The sequence below is a fragment of the Panthera tigris genome, chromosome C2 (genome assembly GCF_018350195.1).
Source record: "Panthera tigris isolate Pti1 chromosome C2, P.tigris_Pti1_mat1.1, whole genome shotgun sequence".
Classification (NCBI taxonomy): Eukaryota; Metazoa; Chordata; class Mammalia; order Carnivora; family Felidae; genus Panthera; species Panthera tigris.
In genome coordinates, this window is record NC_056668.1 from 68,704,066 (window position 1) to 68,723,622 (window position 19,557).

At 44.5% G+C, this 19,557-nt stretch overlaps 1 protein-coding gene across 1 annotated transcript in view; it reads right to left on the minus strand.

Moving 5' to 3' along the window:
• Positions 1 to 19,557, minus strand: part of MYLK (myosin light chain kinase) — a 294,654-nt gene that overhangs the window by 208,839 nt on the left and 66,258 nt on the right. Inside the window, exon 2 of the mRNA XM_042956721.1 lies at positions 8,346 to 8,509. The gene's annotated coding sequence lies outside the window, so the exon portion shown is untranslated. The remainder of the gene's footprint in view (positions 1 to 8,345; positions 8,510 to 19,557) is intronic.

A 19,557-nucleotide genomic window follows, 5' to 3' on the forward strand; every position in this document is an offset into this window, starting at 1 on the left:
GAGACCATATTGAGGGAGTCTTTAGCTTCCAAAAGAAGACATTTCTGGCTGAGTGCAACAGATGCCATTAAAGCAGTTGCCACCATTCATTCCTCACCATCTCCCCAAGTTCCTCCCTGGACCTGCACTTGAACCAGACCTGCTCCGCTCAGGACCGGAGCTGCCCAAGACCAGAGAGTGACCACTGGGTCACAGCCAGGTCCTTACAGAGGAGTACTGGATCCAACCACTTGTTCCCACTTGCTTTTTAAAGCATGGGCTGTTGACAAAGAAAAGGTGAATCACAGAACCACAGATACAGTATAGGAATCCTGTTCTGTCCCAAACTGGGCAACAGTGGGTCTGGTGTGTGTGAGGCTACTTGCTAGAGCCTGGTCAAGCCAGGAGGCTGATCATTACAGGCTCAGAGAGGGATGGAACCAAACCCATCAGAGTTAGAGGCAGGACTGAGCCAAGATCCTGGTGGGTCCTTTCATGAGACAAAGCAGGCCTACAGCTGAGATGGACTTCTCCAGCCCCTTACGGTGGGCTGGAGTCCCCATTTAGGACACAGCCTCATCCATGCAGGAACTCCCTCTGGGCATGCCTGACAGTAGAGAATTCTTAGAAAGGGGACAGAAAGGGATGGCAGGGGAGGGAGTTTGGGTCACTGTGTTCAGCTGGGCCTGCTCTCTTAGGAAAGGTCTAGAATATCTCACTAGAAACCTCCTCCTCCATCACCTAGCTCCTGTAGAGAATAGAAACAGAGGTGCTTACTGAGGGGCCATTGACAGATCCCACCCACGGCATCCCAAAAGGCAATCTCCCAGAAAATCCTTCGAGAAGTTCCCACACTCACAAGCAGCCTATTCCATTGCAGGCTGAGGGATGATATGCCTCCTAACTGGACCCCATTCTGCTCCCCGGGGTCATGAAGAGTAAACTCTACTCTGCTACAAGACATGCCTACAAATATTTGAAGACAGTCACCATTTATCCTTTATCCTTCTGTAGACGAAACACCCTTGGCCCTTCCACTATTCCTACGCGGCATGGTTTCCAAACCCTTCCACATCCTCAGTGCATATGCTAGTTTCACCATGACCTTCCCTGTGTGACCCTGAGGGCTGAAGAAAGAACAGAGGAGTAGAGTGGTTAAACATGCAGGTTTGAATCCTAGCCCCATCAACTCACTGTGCCTCAGTGTCCCCCACAGTTTCCTCAGCAGCACCTGATAATCTTAGTTATGAGAATTACACAATGCATGGACAGCTCTTAGAACTGTGAGCCAATAAACATCTGACTAAGCTCTAGCTATTTTTTAACACGATGCTTCGCATATAAGAAGTATGTAATACCTACATAAGTCCTGCAGCTGGATGTCTCAGTCCCATTACTCACCAGCTCCTTACTGATATAACAACAGTACCACCTCTGAGCTCTGATGAGGTAAAGAATGAGGTCTCCTGCTCACTGCCTGGTGAGTAACAAGGAGGTGGTAACACCAGCTTCCTTTCCTATTGATGCAGCATGTGGGAGCCATTCTCCATGGTTCTTTCTCAGTTCTGCACATCTTCCAAGTAGAAGCATGGAGTGACCTTGTTCCAGACTATCTTTTCAAGAATACCTATGTCGTAAACAAGCGAGATCGTGTACGCCTTTGGAGCAAAGCACACGTACACTTACTGTCCATTATACAAGATTTGAGTTCCCTGAGCTCAAGATTTCTCTCTCCCATGTGCACAGGTGCCACGTGGCCCTCTGCATCACCCTGTTGGGACTGAAGCTCAAAGATCCAGTGTGAGAAAATGGTGGTACCCAGGCCACTGTTACCATTGTGAATCAAAAAGTCATTTATGCCTAACCCACAGGTCCCATGACACCGTAGCTAACTCATTAGCTTGCACGCAGGTGAAATCTCAGACCCTCCATGGTTATTAACCATAACCTAAAGAAAAGGTAGCAAAACACACTCTCCCTATAGTCTTTATCTTAGACTCTCATCAACCCCATCACATTCTGTCCATGTTTAGTTGCTTCAAAAAAAAATTGTAAGTGAAAAATATTTTTATTGCTTTTTCCTTATCTATTTTTATTGATTTTCATCTTCTTGATTTTCATCTAAAGTTCCCTTCATTTGAGGTCCTTCCAAGGCTTTGGTTTGAAAGAGGGGAAACATCTGTTGAGCGGGAAGACCTCCCTTTTGAGTTCCCGTGTCTGGAATGCACAGACCACGGTTTCTCCTCCCATGTCACTCACTTCTCCCACCTGACCAAGCAGGCCCTCCTAAATCCAGATGCTCGCCCGCAGTATCAGACCCTGGGCTTGTGTTGTATAAACTTTTGGACAAGCTTCTACCTGCATTCCATTTGCGGGCAAGGAAACTGCAAGTCCTGCCACCATCCCAGGATGCTTGTCACTCTCTCCTCACCCTCCACTGAGAGCACTAGGTGGGCCTCTCCATAACAACCATATCACCCCACAAAAGGTGGGGGATGCCTGACCCGAGGGATATGGCACGGCTGGAGGTCAGCGGGACGCGAGCTGGCTAGTTCAGAAGAAGAGGTAAGAACACCGCGGATGTCGTCCTGGAAATCTGGCCCAGAACCGCTCTAGCTGCAACCCAGAGCAAGCTGAGATCTGAGCAGGCAGCTGTATGAATGGGGCAACAAGGCGGAAATACTGCTATGAATGTGCTCCAGACTCACCCCAGGCACTGAGAAAAGAACACAGTCAGGGATAATGTTATGAATACAATTTCAACTCATCCACTACAATTTCAATTCACCCCAGGTGGCTTAATGGGAGGCTGGTAGATATGGAAGTTGTCAGTGGTTCCATATCTTCCTCAGGCACCATGAATTAATCAAACACGATCTCTTCCCCGTGCCCCCTGCACCACTTGTTCACATCAAGGGTTCGTGCACTTCACTAACTCTAGCTTGTAGAAACCACTGGCTAGTCAGCTAAGCCTCCAGTGACTTTTATAGTTTTCTCCCTTGGGTGCTTTCTTGCATTTTATAATTACCTTCCCTCCCCACTACAAAAGTGGGGATACCTAGGTCTTGGAATCTGGTATTAAGTTGTTAACTTTATATTCTTTTCAAAAATAAATAAACCAATAAATCTCTTGAACTACAATGCTTTTCCCTTATTCTTCTTTTTAATTTGGGGGGTTTTATTTTTAGGTTTTACTGTCTAAAGATTTCTTACAATATTTTTAAGCATGACAGGCTGTCCCAAGATGTCAACATCTGGACATAAGTTACTTGCAGAATTGTGGCATAGTTTTCTTTCTTTTGAAAATTAATTAATCTGTGATGGTTTTAATGGGTATCAAATTAATAAAAAGAGCTTTTATCTTAACGTAGTTTTAGCAGCAGGCTTGGGCTTTATCAAGCCCCATGATCAGGATCGCCTGGAAAAATTTAGTTATTAGGTTCCCAGGGTAACTCCAGGGGATGGACCCTTGGCTTGCAGGCTTATTACCAGCTTAAACTCTGGAGGGCCAAGGATCTGCCCTCATTCCACAAGCAGGGTCTCCTTTATGCTGTCGAGGACTCTCAACTTCTGGTCCTGTCTCATCAAGATGGCCTCCCATCTCTTCAAAGCTCTCACGGTGTCCCAGCGGAAACTATTCCTATGCTTTCCTATGATCCTATGAGTCCTCTGGTTTCATTATGTCTATGTAAGAAACAAGAAACAGGACAGAATCCAGTTATTATCCCAGACTCCTGATGGCCGGGAAACTCATCTCTCTCCTCATACACATTAACTCCTAGTGTGCCCAGCCCTTAGGGATCTTTGAGGCTGGTCTACCCCAGACACTACCCCCAGTCAGAGATGGCCAGACTTTCAGGCCCAGTTACTCCCCACAGATACAGATCGATGGAACTCAGTCAACAGAAGAGGCCATGACAGCCCCCGAGCACCACCACAGAACTCCTGTCCAGACTCAGGTCCCACTGGGACTCTGCTCTTTGTCAGGACCCGAACTGCTGGTTCTGAATCAGGTACCTCCAAGGGAAGTCATTACGGGCTCCTCCATCCTTCTTAAGCCACAAAAAGATAGATAGATAGATAGATAGATAGATAGATAGATAGATGCACCTATTTTGCAGAGACAGAAGTAAAGAATCCAACTGCTGCATCAATCAACAGCCATTCAAAGAGTTCCTGACTTTTCAGGGCCCCCTTCCTCATGAGGGAGCTATATGACTACATTTAAGGGGCTGATCGCTCCCCAAATCAGGAATCTGACAGTCCTGCTTCCTTCCTGCTCTTCCCATCTGTCTTCTTTGCCACCCAACTCCTTCTACTCAGAATTGGGATATCACTGGCCTCTTTGCCAAGAGCAGGACTCGTTCTGCCCCTTCCTCATCAACACTGTTCCCACAGTCCCGTTGATGGATGACTCTCTAAGCAGCTTCTACAAGTAAGTGTCCACTCAGTAGGTGGTTTAGCCATAGCTTTAAGTGGCTCCAAGTGCAAGCAGGAGAACAGTGAAATAATCCCTGACTTTGGTGAGTTCCCAGTCTAATGGGGGAGACAAGGCCCACAAGCACATAAAAACCCAGGCAATCATCTAGAGGACACTATTCTCAGGCTGGTAATATATTTAGTGCTTTCGACTGCACTGGCACAGTCACCTCGTCCATCTGGAGAGACACTCTTCTCTCTGGATGGGGTGTTGCACTCTCCTCTCTTTCCTCCTACCCTCCCCTCTCTTCCTGGTCTCTAAGTGATGGCCTGCTCACCCCCCGGGGGACCAACTCCAGTCCCATGGCTTTATATGTGGTGAGAGGCCAGAGATTGCCAAACCCATCTCCCATTCTAACCTCTCTGCCAGTCTCCAAAATTTTACATCCAATTGCCTACTCCACATCCCCACTGGTTTATCTAACAAGATGTAACAAGAACTCTCAACTTTCTCCCGTCAAATGTGCTCCTCCTGCAGCACTTCCCACCCAGACCAAAGGCTCCATCATCCACCTGCCTACCTTTGTTCTGGTTCTGCCTCCATTCTGATCACATGTCACCAACCCCATGCCACCAGCCATCCAAGCCACCAGCATCATGACCCTAGACCCTTGCAGCGGTCTAACTGCCTCCCTGTTTCCACACTGCTTCCCCAGTCAGTTCTCCATTCAGCAGTTGGACATGTCACTCCCCTACTCAGCATGCTCCAATGACCACCCGTTACCTACAGACTAAAATCCAAACTTCTACCACGGCCTGTAAGGCCCTACCTCACCCGGCCCTGCCTATTGCTCCAAGCTCACCTGCTATCACACTGGGCCTCACCCTCCACTCTATAGCTGGCTGGCCTGCCTGCTGCTCCTCTGGCCACATCAAGTTCACTCTTGCCTCAAGGCCTTAGCAGTGGCCAGTCTCTCTGCCTTGAATAGAGTTCTTCCTCCAGATCTCAGGACTCACTCGCTCACTTCACTCTGTCTTCTGCTGACGTCTCACCTCAGCAAAGAGACCCTCCCTGACCACTCGATGATCCTATGAAAAATAACCCTGTCCCAATCCTCCCATCCCCTTACCCTGCACTACTTTTCTTCACTGCACTTTAAAATCAACGACAGACATTAATGTCTTCCTCTCTCACTAGAAGGAAAACTACCCGAGAGCAAGCACTTTGCCTGCTTCATCACTCAAGGACTATATGATGAATGAATGAATGAATGAATGAATGTATGTCTGATACATTAATCAAATCATTGTTAACCAGACTGACATAGATTACGTTCTTTTCTTAGAAAGAAGGCTGACTTTCTCATAGAAACCATAGGATAAGGGATGTTACAATATTAATCAAGACCCTAATGCCCAACTTTTAAAGAAATATGATCAAACCCTACATTTAATTACAAGTTATATATCAAGCAACATAAAGCTCTCTAAATTACATGTGCTTTCAGTATAAAAGAAGAATTACAATGAAGCCTAGGTAAATACATTTTGATGTAATATAGCACCATAGTTCATTGTTCAAAGTTTATTTTATCAAAAGCAGAACAAATGTCTTCATTAAGAGTGTGGAATTCAGAAAAGAGATTTTCCACAGGCATCTCTGAAAAAAATGTATAGAGGAAACTAAAGGTTACTTGCCCTTCTGAGAAGTCTGTCAAGAAACATTTGCATCTTGCTAAAGGTGCCCGAATCATCTGTGAGCAGCCCATCAGCTCAGACTTGAAGGGACTCCAGAGAAGAGCACCAAGTTCCAGCCTGACTCTGCACCAACCAGGTGTGTCGCTGCAGCTCTCCTTCAGGGGCCCCCTTTCCTCATCAGTGCCGGGAAAAGAGTACTGGATGATTTCCACAGTCCCATCTGCTCTAGCTTTTCCAATGAAAATTTGTCCTCTTTTTCTCCTTGCAAATTTCCCTGCCTTGAGCATAAAATGGGTAACTCCACAGAAAGGGCTTCTTACACAGCCCTCTCCCCAGCACCCGAGCCTCTACCTTCATCCTGATTTTAGCCAAGGCAAACCTGCCTTCAAAATAAAGGACTTGCATTAATTTTTCCATCCTTTGATCTTCTGCTTCTGCTGCTTCACAATGTCAGAGTGCCTTAGGGCTCGCCTCTCAAGGGAGCAATGCTCATGCATACACAGTGCTCACTTTGATCCAGCCTTCCCTGAATCCTAAAATAATGCCCCCCATCTCAGCCATACATTCTGTACTTTCCTTCAGGCAGTAGTAAGACACTGCTTTCTCCCTTCATCAGCCACTTTAGAGTCCAACCTCATAATCACTTTTTAAAAATTGCTTTAAAATTACAAGATCTTTTTTTTTTAACAAAAGGACAGAACCCATGTATTTAGTTTTGTCTGCTAAAGCAGCCTAAGAGTATTCTCTCTCTCTCTCTCTCTCTTTTTAATGTTTATTTTTTAGAGAGAGAGAGAGAGAGAGAGAGAGAGAGCGAGCATGACGGGGGATGGGCAGAGAGAGAGAGAGAGGGAGACACAGAATCTGAAGTAGGCTCCAGGCTTTGAGTTGTCAGCACAGAGCCTGACGTGGCGCAGGAACCCACAAACCTTGAGATCGTGACCTGAGCTGAAGTCGGAGCACCTGGGTGGCTCGGTTGATTAAGTGTTCAACTCTTGATTTTGGCTCACGACGTGATCTCACCATTTGTGAATTCAAGCCCCACACTGGGCTCTGCAGTGACAGCACAGAGTCTGCTTGGGATTCTCTCTCTGTCTGCCCGTCCCCTGCTTGCTCTCGCTCTGTGTGTGTCTCTCTCTCTCTCTCGAAAATAAGTAAATAAACATTTAAAAAATAAAAATCTTTTAAAAATAAAGTAAAAATAATTTTTAAGAAAGAAGCTATTCTCCCACTTCAGTGATGGAACCACACTTCAAAGCAGCCTTAGAACCTTGGGGGAAATAATCAGTGTTATAAAATCACAGGCTATGCTTCTTTTCACGGATTGCTCTTTCCCCCTCCTCCTTCTCACTTGCTTTGCTTCACCGAATTGGTTAGGACCCCATCAGCCTCCTTCACAGTGAGAGTCAACAGACCACTTCCCAGGCTGACACTGGCTGAGGACCCCTCAAGTACTGTAATCACAAGACCCCAAGAAGAGGGAAGAGGGTAGCAGAAGGAAACCCATCTTCCTCACCAGTTAAAGCTACGAAAGCAATGGACCCCGACCCCTAACTTTCACATATGATATCCCAAAAGATCACCCAGACTTTTGAAATATTATTGATAATACTGACCATTGTATAGCTGCCCACAAAGGCACCATTTTTGTTGAGCAGACTCACTCTACACCTACTCTCAACGGGATTTCCCACTGACCAGAGTGACAATGATCACGTCTGTGAAGCAGGGCCAGTGGGAGCTCTTGGTCAGGACCTGGAACAGATGGGTTCCACAATTAACACAGAATTTGAGCTGTGCTCCACCCCCAATGATGGCTTCTTGCTAAGGAACCAGAGAGTCAAAGGGAAAATCGAAACCAAATGCAGTTAACCAGAGCACCTTCCTGGAGTAGCAGGAGGAAGAAGTCTGTGGACAATTTGGAAGGACGGAGCACCAGTTTGGCAGCATAACAGTTTCTAGCAGAAACCAGGGCACCCAGCAGATACCGAATCTTGTTTCCTGGCTGGCTTCAATGACAGTTCCCACCAACTCCACCAGTTCTAGAATTCTGACCAGCTAAGCCAGGGTCAACAGATAATGCTCAGTAAGGCATGCTGGCTTCACCCCCAGCTGTCTGGGCACCTGACCAGGTGTCATCTCACCTTGCGGGCACTATTCTGCCCTGGCTGCCCAGATCCCCTCTCTGTCATCTCCTCAGGGTAGGCTGGGGAGGAATGGTCAACGGCACAGTCTGAACCCTGCCCACTCACCAACGTCTCCTCTGCTGTTTGTTGTGGCAACTGGGCTGGGAGCACAGGGCAAGACGTCCTGGAGATCTGCCTCCCTGTGGGCTCGTGGGGCCCTTAGCCAAGAAGCTCCTGAAGTATTTCAGATGGCAGCAGGGGCAGCCCACTGGAAGCCTCCTGGCCGGTGCCTGGTGGGAAGGAGGAAAGGCAAGCTAAGTCAGGGACACATGTGCACAAGGGAGTAGGAGCAGCTGGGAGGAGGAGCACATCACTCAGAGAGGCTGTGTGGAAATGTCCCAAGGACAATAGGTGCTTTTATTCCCAAGTGTGGGGGGTTATGGGTTGAAAGTTCAGGACGAATAGTTACAAGGAGAACCAGAACTGAGTGCTTCCTTCCTCCACAGAGGACAGAATTCAGGAGAACTGAGGAGGGCAGAGCTGGGGTGAAGTCACAGGGTCAGGGGAGAGGCCCTGGCAGGGGTGAGGGAGGAAGGCCACAGAGCAGGTAGTGGCTGTTGGGCCCTCTGGAAAGAGCTGGTACGTGGGCGATCAGGGGCCTGGCTTCGGTGACAAGGCCAGGGTAAGGAGGAGCTCACAGGACAGGGAGACAATACTCACACCTGGGAGAGGACTGTTCTCAGAAACCAGTGACTCCCCCTCACTGTCCAGAGCTCAGCCCACACCTCTGCTCCCCCAGAACCCACACCAAAGCAGCCCACAGGGCCCACCCTTAGCCTGCAAGGGTTCCTAAACCTCACCCCATCTCCTCCCTTTAGAAGTTTCTGTTTTGGGATGCCTGGGTGGTGCAGTCAGTTGAGCATCTGACTCTTGATCTCAGCTCACGTCATGATCTCACAGTTCATGAGTTCAAGCCCTACATCAGGCTCTGCAATGATGGTGCGGAGCCTGCTTGGGGTTCTGTCTCTCCTTCTCTCTGGCCCTCCCCCTGCTTGTGCTCTCTAGCTCTCTCTCAAAAATAAACTTCAAAAAAAAAAAAAAAAAAAAAAGCTTGTTTCCCTCCAGCAGCACATCTCAAATACTTAAAGTAATAAATCCATTCTTTCAAATGTGCAAATTATTTGCTGCCTTCCCAGAAGGTGTATTAATCTGTAATGAAGAGTTTGTAAACCCGAAGGGAATCAAGCTCTCAAGATGGAATTTCAACCGAGAGACTTCTGGACGGAAAGGCCTTATACACCCAACTCACACAGGAGATCTAGAGGGTGGACACCCCAGTTTGGCGTGGTGGTCCCCTGACACTTTGAGGCATACTTTGAAGAGGAACTGGAAGGAACTGGACCCTCAGAGGAGGGGCGGGATGAGGTGGAATCTCTGCCCTGCTACAGTCCCCCAGATAGATGCTCTTTTCCACCCGGACACGGAGCTTCGGCAGAAGGCTGACCCCAGAGTGCCAGCCCCATCTGTACCCAGCCCCGTCTGTACCCCATCTGTATCCTGTTTGGCCACAGGATCAAGTGGGAGCCAAATCAGGATGGTGTTCCTGTAAGTGATGGTTTCTGCAGCTCTCATGGGCTAACCCAGTCAGTCCTGGCAGAATTTCTCTTGACCTGGCAAGTTTGGTCCCTCTGCCACTACTCACCTCAATGATTCTCCCACCTTGGTGAGGGCTCAGGGATACCTGCGGCTCTCTGTTCCTTGACCCTTACTTCACTTCCAGCTTGAGCACACCTGGCATTTCAGTCTCACCAGCGACACCTTCACGTGCTGCCAGCAAGAAGAGCCCCCTTGCCTGCTGCTCCTCCTGTGTCTCAAGCCCACGGCCTAGCTGGTGTCCACGTGAGGCCAGGACGTTGCACCACAGGATTCTTCTGCCCAGCTAGTTAGGCAACTATAATCCTTGGCTATAATCCTTCACAACTCAACCTGCACCAAGGTCTGCTTCTGAAGTCACCCACAAGAAAATGCAAAATTAATCTACTGAATGTTTAAAAATTAAAAATGTATAAAAGCTGATAATATAGGCAAAATGGTTTTCTACACTAACTTTGCATCCCTATTAAGCATTACAGGTGCAAAAGAGTTCCCTGACACTCATGGTTAAAAAAAAAAAAAAAAAAGGGAAATAGAATGGGTCACATTTTTCTCCTTGGCAGGTGAGGGTGCAAAGCCACTTCAGCAGGAAACAGGGACCCTCCAGTGCATTTCTCTATAGAGAGGGGACTGCACATCATGGGTAGACAATTCCACCCATACAGTTTTCCAAAAGAAGGATTCACCATTCAGTCACTTTTTAATATCGACATTTAATGAAAACCAGGAAAATATTAAAACACGACTCAGGATTTTTGCAGGGAGCTAAGGCAATGTGGTTTGATAAGGGGGTTCACTGATGGCTTAATACAAGACAGTGTTTTTCAGAAGAAAGCTGTGCTGCTCTCATCCTGTTCTCCAGGGACAGTGGGGAGGGGAAGGCTGGAGGAGGGGTGCACTGGGATGTGTGGTGGGATTACAGATCACCATGATAACCAAGGACAGGGAAGGGAGCCAAGGATGCTGAATATCCCACATTAAACAGAATTCTCATTATGAAGAACTGTCTCATCAAAAATGCTAATAGTGCCTCTGTTGAGAAGCACTGGAAGGTGAATCAGAAATTAGCATGACTCTTGATTCCAAGAATATCAGTTAAGTCTTCATGGGGAGATGACAGCAATGACTGTACGAATGTCCTCTCTGGCGAGCCCAGATGAAGGGGGATGCAGGCTTCTGATAGGGTCAGTCCTGCTAGTGGTGACATGCATATCAGCTTATGAAGGGGATAGAGCCTGACAGGCACTGTTGGCTAGACAGACAGATGGACAGTGGTGAGCTACACATATGCCTTTGGAAAGGGACAAACCTCTCCTGTTTTTTTATTTCTTAGGACACAGCTGGGGCACCAAAACTGGACAACACATCACAGAAGAAACAATTTTAGTCCAGAGCACTGGTTCTCAAAGAGTGGTCTCCAATTAGCATCACCTGGGAACTTGTTAGAAACACCTCAGACTTGGTGAATCAGAAACTCTGGCCCAGGAACCAATGTTTTAACAAGCACTCGAGATGAATCTGATGCAGGCTCAAGTTTGAGAACCTCTGGTCTAGAAAGTTTGGGATTAAAAATAGCAATCAGTCACAAGAAGTAACACTACCTCATCCCTGTGTAGTTTCTAGTACACTCTGAGAAGGAGGAGCATGTTGCAACATGTCTCTTGTAGGCAAATGATCAGACATGGAGGGCATGAAGAAGGAAGACTTAAGCAAGGAGAAATGAGGGAAAAGAGTAAATTATCAGGGCCAATCTAAGTATCAAGTTTGATAAACCATCCTAGAAGGATTTTTTTTAACTTGTTTTCCTCTTTGAATAGCCAATGCAATTATATGGTTCAAAACTCAGAAGACACAAAAGGGTATAGAGCGAAAGGTCCTCTACTTGCCCCTTCTCCTAGGTACCAAGCTCCAGCTTCCCTTCCTCAGAGTCAGGCATGTCATCAATATCTTCTTGGGCTATGTTATAAAAATACATATCTATTTTTATCCCCATTTTGTCTTAAATACAGATGATAGCATATTATACACATTATTCTATACTTTGATTTTTTTCATTTAATATGTTTTGGGGATTATTCCATATTAGAAACTTTAAGAACCACTGAGAAGACTTCTGAGTGCCTGGAAACATATAACACTCTCAGGGACACATGTGTCTTCCCTGCAAAGACGAAGGCCATCATGTGATTCTTGTGGATTTCTTAGTGAACCGCCTCTAGGAAAACTGTCCTGAAATTCTCAGCTTGGAGAACTCTCCACAAGTCCTACTTATATTCTGTTTTATGTGAGAAGGATGTGACCTGTAAACTCCTAGGTCACTAAAGTCCAATGGCAACACTACCAGACAATACCAGCAACTGGGGGGGGGGGGGGGGGGAGGGGGGTTAGGCATCCTAGAATACACAGTGGAGGGGAGGTTGGAACCCAGGAGAGAGCTCAAAGCAATGAGAGGACTTGGAACATTTTTATCTGTAAGACTAATAACCATAAATCACATTTTATCTATAGGAATTAACAAAATACATGAAAGGATAAAGACAGGAACAAGATGAGAACACTTAACAGAGTCAGTTTTCAACACTTATAATCAAATATTGAACACAGAGTAAATAATACATATAATCTCTATCCTTCTACCAGTTTGAGTTATAACCTTTCCTTTATAATTACTTTTTGTTCTCTTTCCTTCAGCACCATCAGTAAGATATCTTGTACTCCATCAGTAATTGATAAAACAAGTATACAGAAATAAGTAAGGTTATAGAAGGTCTGAACACCACTATCAACTAACTTAACTGAATTGACACTACACCCAACAAGGCAAGATATATATTATTTTCAAGTGCACATAAAACATTCGCCAAGATAGACTATATTCTGGGCCACCAAACAAACCTGAATCAATCTTTAAAAAGTAAAATCATGTACAGATGTCCTATAATCATAATAAAATCAAACTAGAAGTTAATAACATAAAGATACCTGGAAAATTCTGTAAGTTTCTGGAGACTAAACAACACACTTCTAAATAACCCATAGATAAAAGACGAAGTCCTGGGATACTGGATAATATTTTACATAGAATGATATGAAAACACAATGTCCCAAAATTTGGGGGATGCAGCTAAAGCAGATTAAGTGTACAAGGAAATTTATAGCATTAAACTTATATTAGAAAAAGAGAAAAACCTCAAACCAATGATCCAAACTTCCACTTTAGAAAACTAGGAAAAGAAGAGGAATTTAAATCCAAACTGATAAGAAGGAAGGAAATAATAAATATAAAAGCACAAATCATTGAAATTAAAAAGAAAACAAGTAATAAAGTTTTTGAAAAACCTGAGAAAAAAAGTTCTTGAAAATATCAATAAAATTTGAGCCTGTAGCCAGGTTTTCCGGGGAAAAAAAAGAAAGAAAAATTGTAACTGTCAGGAATGAAGGAGGGGATATTACTACAGAGCCTACAGACATTAAAAAGAAAATAAACATTATGAATGATTCTATGCCCATAAATTCAACAACTTAGATTAAATAGACAAATTCCTTGAAAGGCACAAATAACTAAAAATCAACCAAAAAGAAATAGTGGGGTTCTTGGGTGTCTCAATCGGTTAAATGTCCAACTCTTGATTTCAGCTCAGGTCATGATCTCACGGTTTGTGGGTTTGAGTCCTGCATCGGGTTCCATGCTGACAGTGTGGAGCCTGCTTGGGATTCTCTCTCTTCCTCTCTCTCTGCCCTTTCCCTGCTCATGTGTGCACTCTTGCTCTCCCTCTCTCTCTCTCTCTCAAGGATAAATAAATTTTAAAAAATTAAAAAGAAATAGATAACCTGAATTAAACAAATTTTATGAGGCCAACATTACTTGATATGAAAATTAGACAAAGATATTACAAGAAGAGAAAACTACAGGGGCACCTTGGTGGCTCAGTCGGTTAAGCGTCCGACTTCAGCTCAGGTCACGATCTCGCAGTCCGTGAGTTCGAGCCCCGCGTCGGGCTCTGGGCTGACAGCTCAGAGCCTGGAGTCTGCTTCCAATTCTGTGTCTCCCTCTCTCTCTGCCCCTCCCCCGTTCATGCTCTGTCTCTCTCTGTCTCAAAAATAAATAAACGTTTAAAAAAAAAAAAAAAGAAAAGAAAACTACAGGCCAAAAATCCTCAACAAAATGCTAATAAATTCAGTAGTATGAGATAACACATCCTTATAATGTGGGGTTTACCATGGAAATGTACAGCTGGTTCAACATTTGAAAATAAATAAATTTATTTTATCAATTGATTGAAGAAGGAAAACTACATAATCACTTCATTAGATGGGGAGGGGGGGTGGGAAGCACCTGACAGAATTCAGTTTCCACTAATGGTTCTGATCAACTGCTGTAATCAGAATGCAAAAAACTGAGATAACCTGCTAAAAAAGGTAGAAGCCTCTTGAGTGATCCAGAAGTCCTCTCATGAGAAAGGTCTCAGGTGTTGTTACAAGATGAGTATGAGGGGACAGATACACGGTAGAGTCTTCAACATGTAATGGAATTACATTCATCATATAGTTGGTCAAGAGAGAGATGGTTACATTTAGGCAGATCGCTACTGAATAAAGAAAGAGCTTCGTTATCATCACACCTCTGCACAAAGGCAGATGCCTCCCATTTGAGGTGGTGGGATTTCTTAAAACCACAAGTGTTCCAAATTTCCCAGAGAGCTGTCAGGAATGCTGTAAAGTCTTCTACTTTAGGTGGGAAAATGGATTCAATGACACTGAAAGTTCTTTTTAATGCTGAGACAGAGTAGGGAAAAAAAATTTAGTTGTCTTAACTAAATGTTTGTTCGTTTTTTAATTAATGTTTGTTAAGAGTCAGGTAAAGGAGTATGAGACTCTACATTTTAAAAATCATATTGCTTATCTTTATGCATTTTACACTAGTAATTTAGTAGAGATATATATTTTTATAGTACACCCTGTAAAAACATTTCTTGTTATACATTTCTCTCCCCCTGCTACTTGTTCTAAAGAGACTAAGTGATAGATTAGTCCTTGATCCCTTAATATCTTCAACCATTCACATTCTGTCAGTTCCTTTCTTTCTGCCTCCAGACATCCTTTCTTGAAAAAGACCCACAATTAGACCTACTGCTCTCCTTCTAGCTACCAACCTATTTCTAGACTTCCTTTCCACTTAAATGTTTTCAGTGAGTCATCAACACCTGCCACAATTTCCTTTCCACCCACTCCCTCTTTACCCCCTGCAATCAGCCCAGTTCTTTTATGTATCACGTAGATGGTCAAGATGCTGGAGTTTAGGGGGGCTAAGAATATCATGAAGAAGACACAGCATTTTCATTCAAAGAGTACCAAGAAAAAAATCAACATAAATTCTCCAAATACCCATTAGGCAGAGATTGGAGAAAGGACCTGCAAAAGAAAGCTGACATTTATTACGTATCTTCTACTATACTGTGGAGTTAGATTGTATCCCATCATACCCATCAACAATTTCTCCATTCCTGTGCACTTATTTCATTTCAACTTGAATTGTACCAGAAATAACAATAAATGTAACTGGACCAAATTCACCAGTTAAAAGGTACATACACTCACCCACTCACATAACTATTATAGGCTTTTTACAAGATGAATATAAAGAAGTTGAAAGAAATGAATGGAAATAATGAGAAAATATGCCAGGCAAAAACTAACCATAAGAGAGCTGAAATAGCAAAATTAATGCCAGACAAAATAGACTTTAATGTAATTAGACAAGAGAACCATTTCAAAATGATAAGAGGAATGAGATAAAAACATAGAAGATATCCCCAGCATTGGTTTTAGGAAGAGTCCAGTAAATGTAATGTAAATACAACAGCTCAGAATTAGAATTCTACACAATTCAATTCAATCCCACAATTATTTGCATAAAAGCATTCAAGTTTGTTACCATGAACAACAAAGCTTGATCTAAAAAGACATATGTAGGGTTCCGGAAGATGGCGGCGTAGGAGGACGCTGGGCTCACCGCGCATCCTGCTGATCACTTAGATTCCACCTACACCTGCCTAAAGAACCCAGAAAACCGCCAGAGGATTAGCAGAACGGAGTCTCCAGAGCCAAGCGCAGACGAGAGGCCCACGGAAGAGGGTAGGAAGGGCGGCGAGGCGGTGCGCGCTCCACGGACTGGCGGGAGGGAGCCGGGGCGGAGGGGCGGCTCCCCGGCCAAGCAGAGCCCCCGAGTCTGGCTGGCAAAAGCGGAGGGGCCGGACAGACTGTGCTCCGACAGCAAGCGCGACTTAGCGTCTGGGAGGTCATAAGTTAACAGCTCTGCTCGGAAAGCGGGAAGGCTGGAGGACAAAGGGAGGGAGAGCTGCTGAGCCCCCGGACGGCAGAGCTCAGCTTGGCGGGGAACAAAGGCGCTCGCCAGCGCCATCTCCCCCGCCCATCCCCCAGCCAAAATCCCAAAGGGAACCAGTTCCTGCCAGGGAACTTGCTCACTCCGAGCAAACACCCAACTCTGTGCTGATGCGGAGCCAAACCTCCGGCAGTGGATCTGACTCCCTCCCGCTGCCACAGGGCCCCTCCTGAAGTGGATCACCTAAGGAGAAGCGAGCTAAGCCTGCCCCTCCTGCCCCCGTGCACCTTGCCTACCCACCCCAGCTAATATGCCAGATCCCCAGCACCACAAGCCTGGCAGTGTGCAAGTAGCCCAGACGGGCCACGCCACCCCACAGTGAATCCCGCCCCTAGGAGAGGGGAAGAGAAGGCACACACCAGTCTGACTGTGGCCCCAGCTATGGGCTGGGGGCAGACATCAGGTCGGACTGCGGCCCCGCCCACCAACTCCAGTTATACACCACAGCACGGGGGAAGTGCCCTGCAGGTTCTCACCACTCCAGGGACTATCCAAACTGACCAAACGGAAGAATTCCCCTCAGAAGAATCTCCAGGAAATAACAACAGCTAATGAACTGATCAAAAAGGATTTAAATAATATAACAGAAAGTGAATTTAGAATAATAGTCATAAAATTAATTGCTGGGCTTGAAAACAGTATACAGGACAGCAGAGAATCTCTTGCCACAGAGATCAAGGGACTAAGGAACAGTCACGAGGAGCTGAGAAACGCTTTAAATGAAATGCAAAACAAAATGGAAACCACGACGGCTCGGCTTGAAGAGGCAGAGGAGAGAATAGGTGAACTAGAAGATAAAGTTATGGAGAAAGAGGAAGCTGAAAGAAAGAGAGATAAAAAAATCCAGGAGTATGAGGGGAAAATTAGAGAACTAAGTGATACACTAAAAAGAAATAATATACGTATAATTGGTATCCCAGAGGAGGAAGAGAGAGGGAAAGGTGCTGAAGGGGTACTTGAAGAAATTATAGCTGAGAACTTCCCTGAACTGGGGAAGGAAAAAGGCATTGAAATCCAAGAGGCACAGAGAACTCCCTTCAGACGTAACTTGAATCGATCTTCTGCACGACATATCATAGTGAAACTGGCAAAATACAAGGATAAAGAGAAAATTCTGAAAGCAGCAAGGGATAAACGTGCCCTCACATATAAAGGGAGACCTATAAGACTCGTGACTGATCTCTCCTTTGAAACTTGGCAGGCCAGAAAGGCTTGGCACGATATCTTCAGTGTGCTAAACAGAAAAAATATGCAGCCGAGAATCCTTTATCCAGCAAGTCTGTCATTTAGAATACAAGGAGAGATAAAGGTCTTCCCAAACAAACAAAAACTGAAGGAATTTGTCACCACGAAACCAGCCCTACAAGAGATCCTAAGGGGGATCCTGTGAGACAAAGTACCAGAGACATCACTACAAGCATAAAACATACAGACATCACAATGACTCTAAACCCGTATCTTTCTATAATAACACTGAATGTAAATGGATTAAATGCGCCAACCAAAAGACATAGGGTATCAGAATGGATAAAAAAACAAGACCCATCTATTTGCTGTCTACAAGAGACTCATTTTAGATCTGAGGACACCTTTAGATTGAGAGTGAGAGGATGGAGAACTATTTATCACGCTAATGGAAGCCAAAAGAAAGCTGGAGTAGCCATACTTATATCAGACAAACTAGACTTTAAATTAAAGGCTGTAACAAGAGATGAAGAAGGGCATTATATAATAATTACAGGGTCTATCCATCAGGAAGAGCTAACAATTATAAATGTCTATGCGCCAAATACCAGAGCCCCCAGATATATAAAACAATTACTCATAAACATAAGCAACCTTATTGATAAGAATGTGGTCATTGCAGGGGACTTTAACACCCCACTTACAGAAATGGATAGATCATCTAGACACACAGTCAATAAAGAAACAAGGGCCCTGAATGATACATTGGATCAGATGGACTTGACAGATATATTTAGAACTCTGCATCCCAAAGCAACAGAATATACTTTCTTCTCGAGTGCACATGGAACATTCTCCAAGATAGATCACATACTGGGTCACAAAACAGCCCTTCATAAGTTTACAAGAATTGAAATCATACCATGCATACTTTCAGACCACAATGCTATGAAGCTTGAAATCAACCACAGGAAAAAGTCTGGAAAACCTCCAAAAGCATGGAGGTTAAAGAACACCCTACTAACGAATGAGTGGGTCAACCAGGCAATTAGAGAAGAAATTAAAAAATATATGGAGACAAACGAAAATGAAAATACAACAATCCAAACGCTTTGGGACGCAGCGAAGGCAGTCCTGAGAGGAAAATACATTGCAATCCAGGCCTATCTCAAGAAACAAGAAAAATCCCAAATACAAAATCTAACAGCACACCTAAAGGAAATAGAAGCAGAACAGCAAAGGCAGCCTAAACCCAGCAGAAGAAGAGAAATAATAAAGATCAGAGCAGAAATAAACAATATAGAATCTAAAAAAACGGTAGAGCAGATCAACGAAACCAAGAGTTGGTTTTTTGAAAAAATAAACAAAATTGACAAACCTCTAGCCAGGCTTCTCAAAAAGAAAAGGGAGATGACCCAAATAGATAAAATCATGAATGAAAATGGAATGATTACAACCAATCCCTCAGAGATACAAACAATTATCAGGGAATACTATGAAAAATTATATGCCAACAAATTGGACAACCTGGAAGAAATGGACAAATTCCTAAACACCCACACTCTTCCAAAACTCAATCAGGAGGAAATAGAAAGCTTGAACAGACCCATAACCAGCGAAGAAATTGAATCGGTTATCAAAAATCTCCCATCAAATAAGAGTCCAGGACCAGATGGCTTCCCAGGGGAGTTCTACCAGACGTTTAAAGCAGAGATAATACCTATCCTTCTCAAGCTATTCCAAGAAATAGAAAGGGAAGGAAAACTTCCAGACTCATTCTATGAAGCCAGTATTACTTTGATTCCTAAACCAGACAGAGACCCAGTAAAAAAAGAGAACTACAGGCCAATATCCCTGATGAATATGGATGCAAAAATTCTCAATAAGATACTAGCAAATCGAATTCAACAGCATATAAAAAGAATTATTCACCATGATCAAGTGGGATTCATTCCTGGGATGCAGGGCTGGTTCAACATTCGCAAATCGATCAACGTGATACATCACATTAACAAAAAAAAAGAGAAGAACCATATGATCCTGTCAATCGATGCAGAAAAGGCCTTTGACAAAATCCAGCACCCTGGAGAAAGTCGG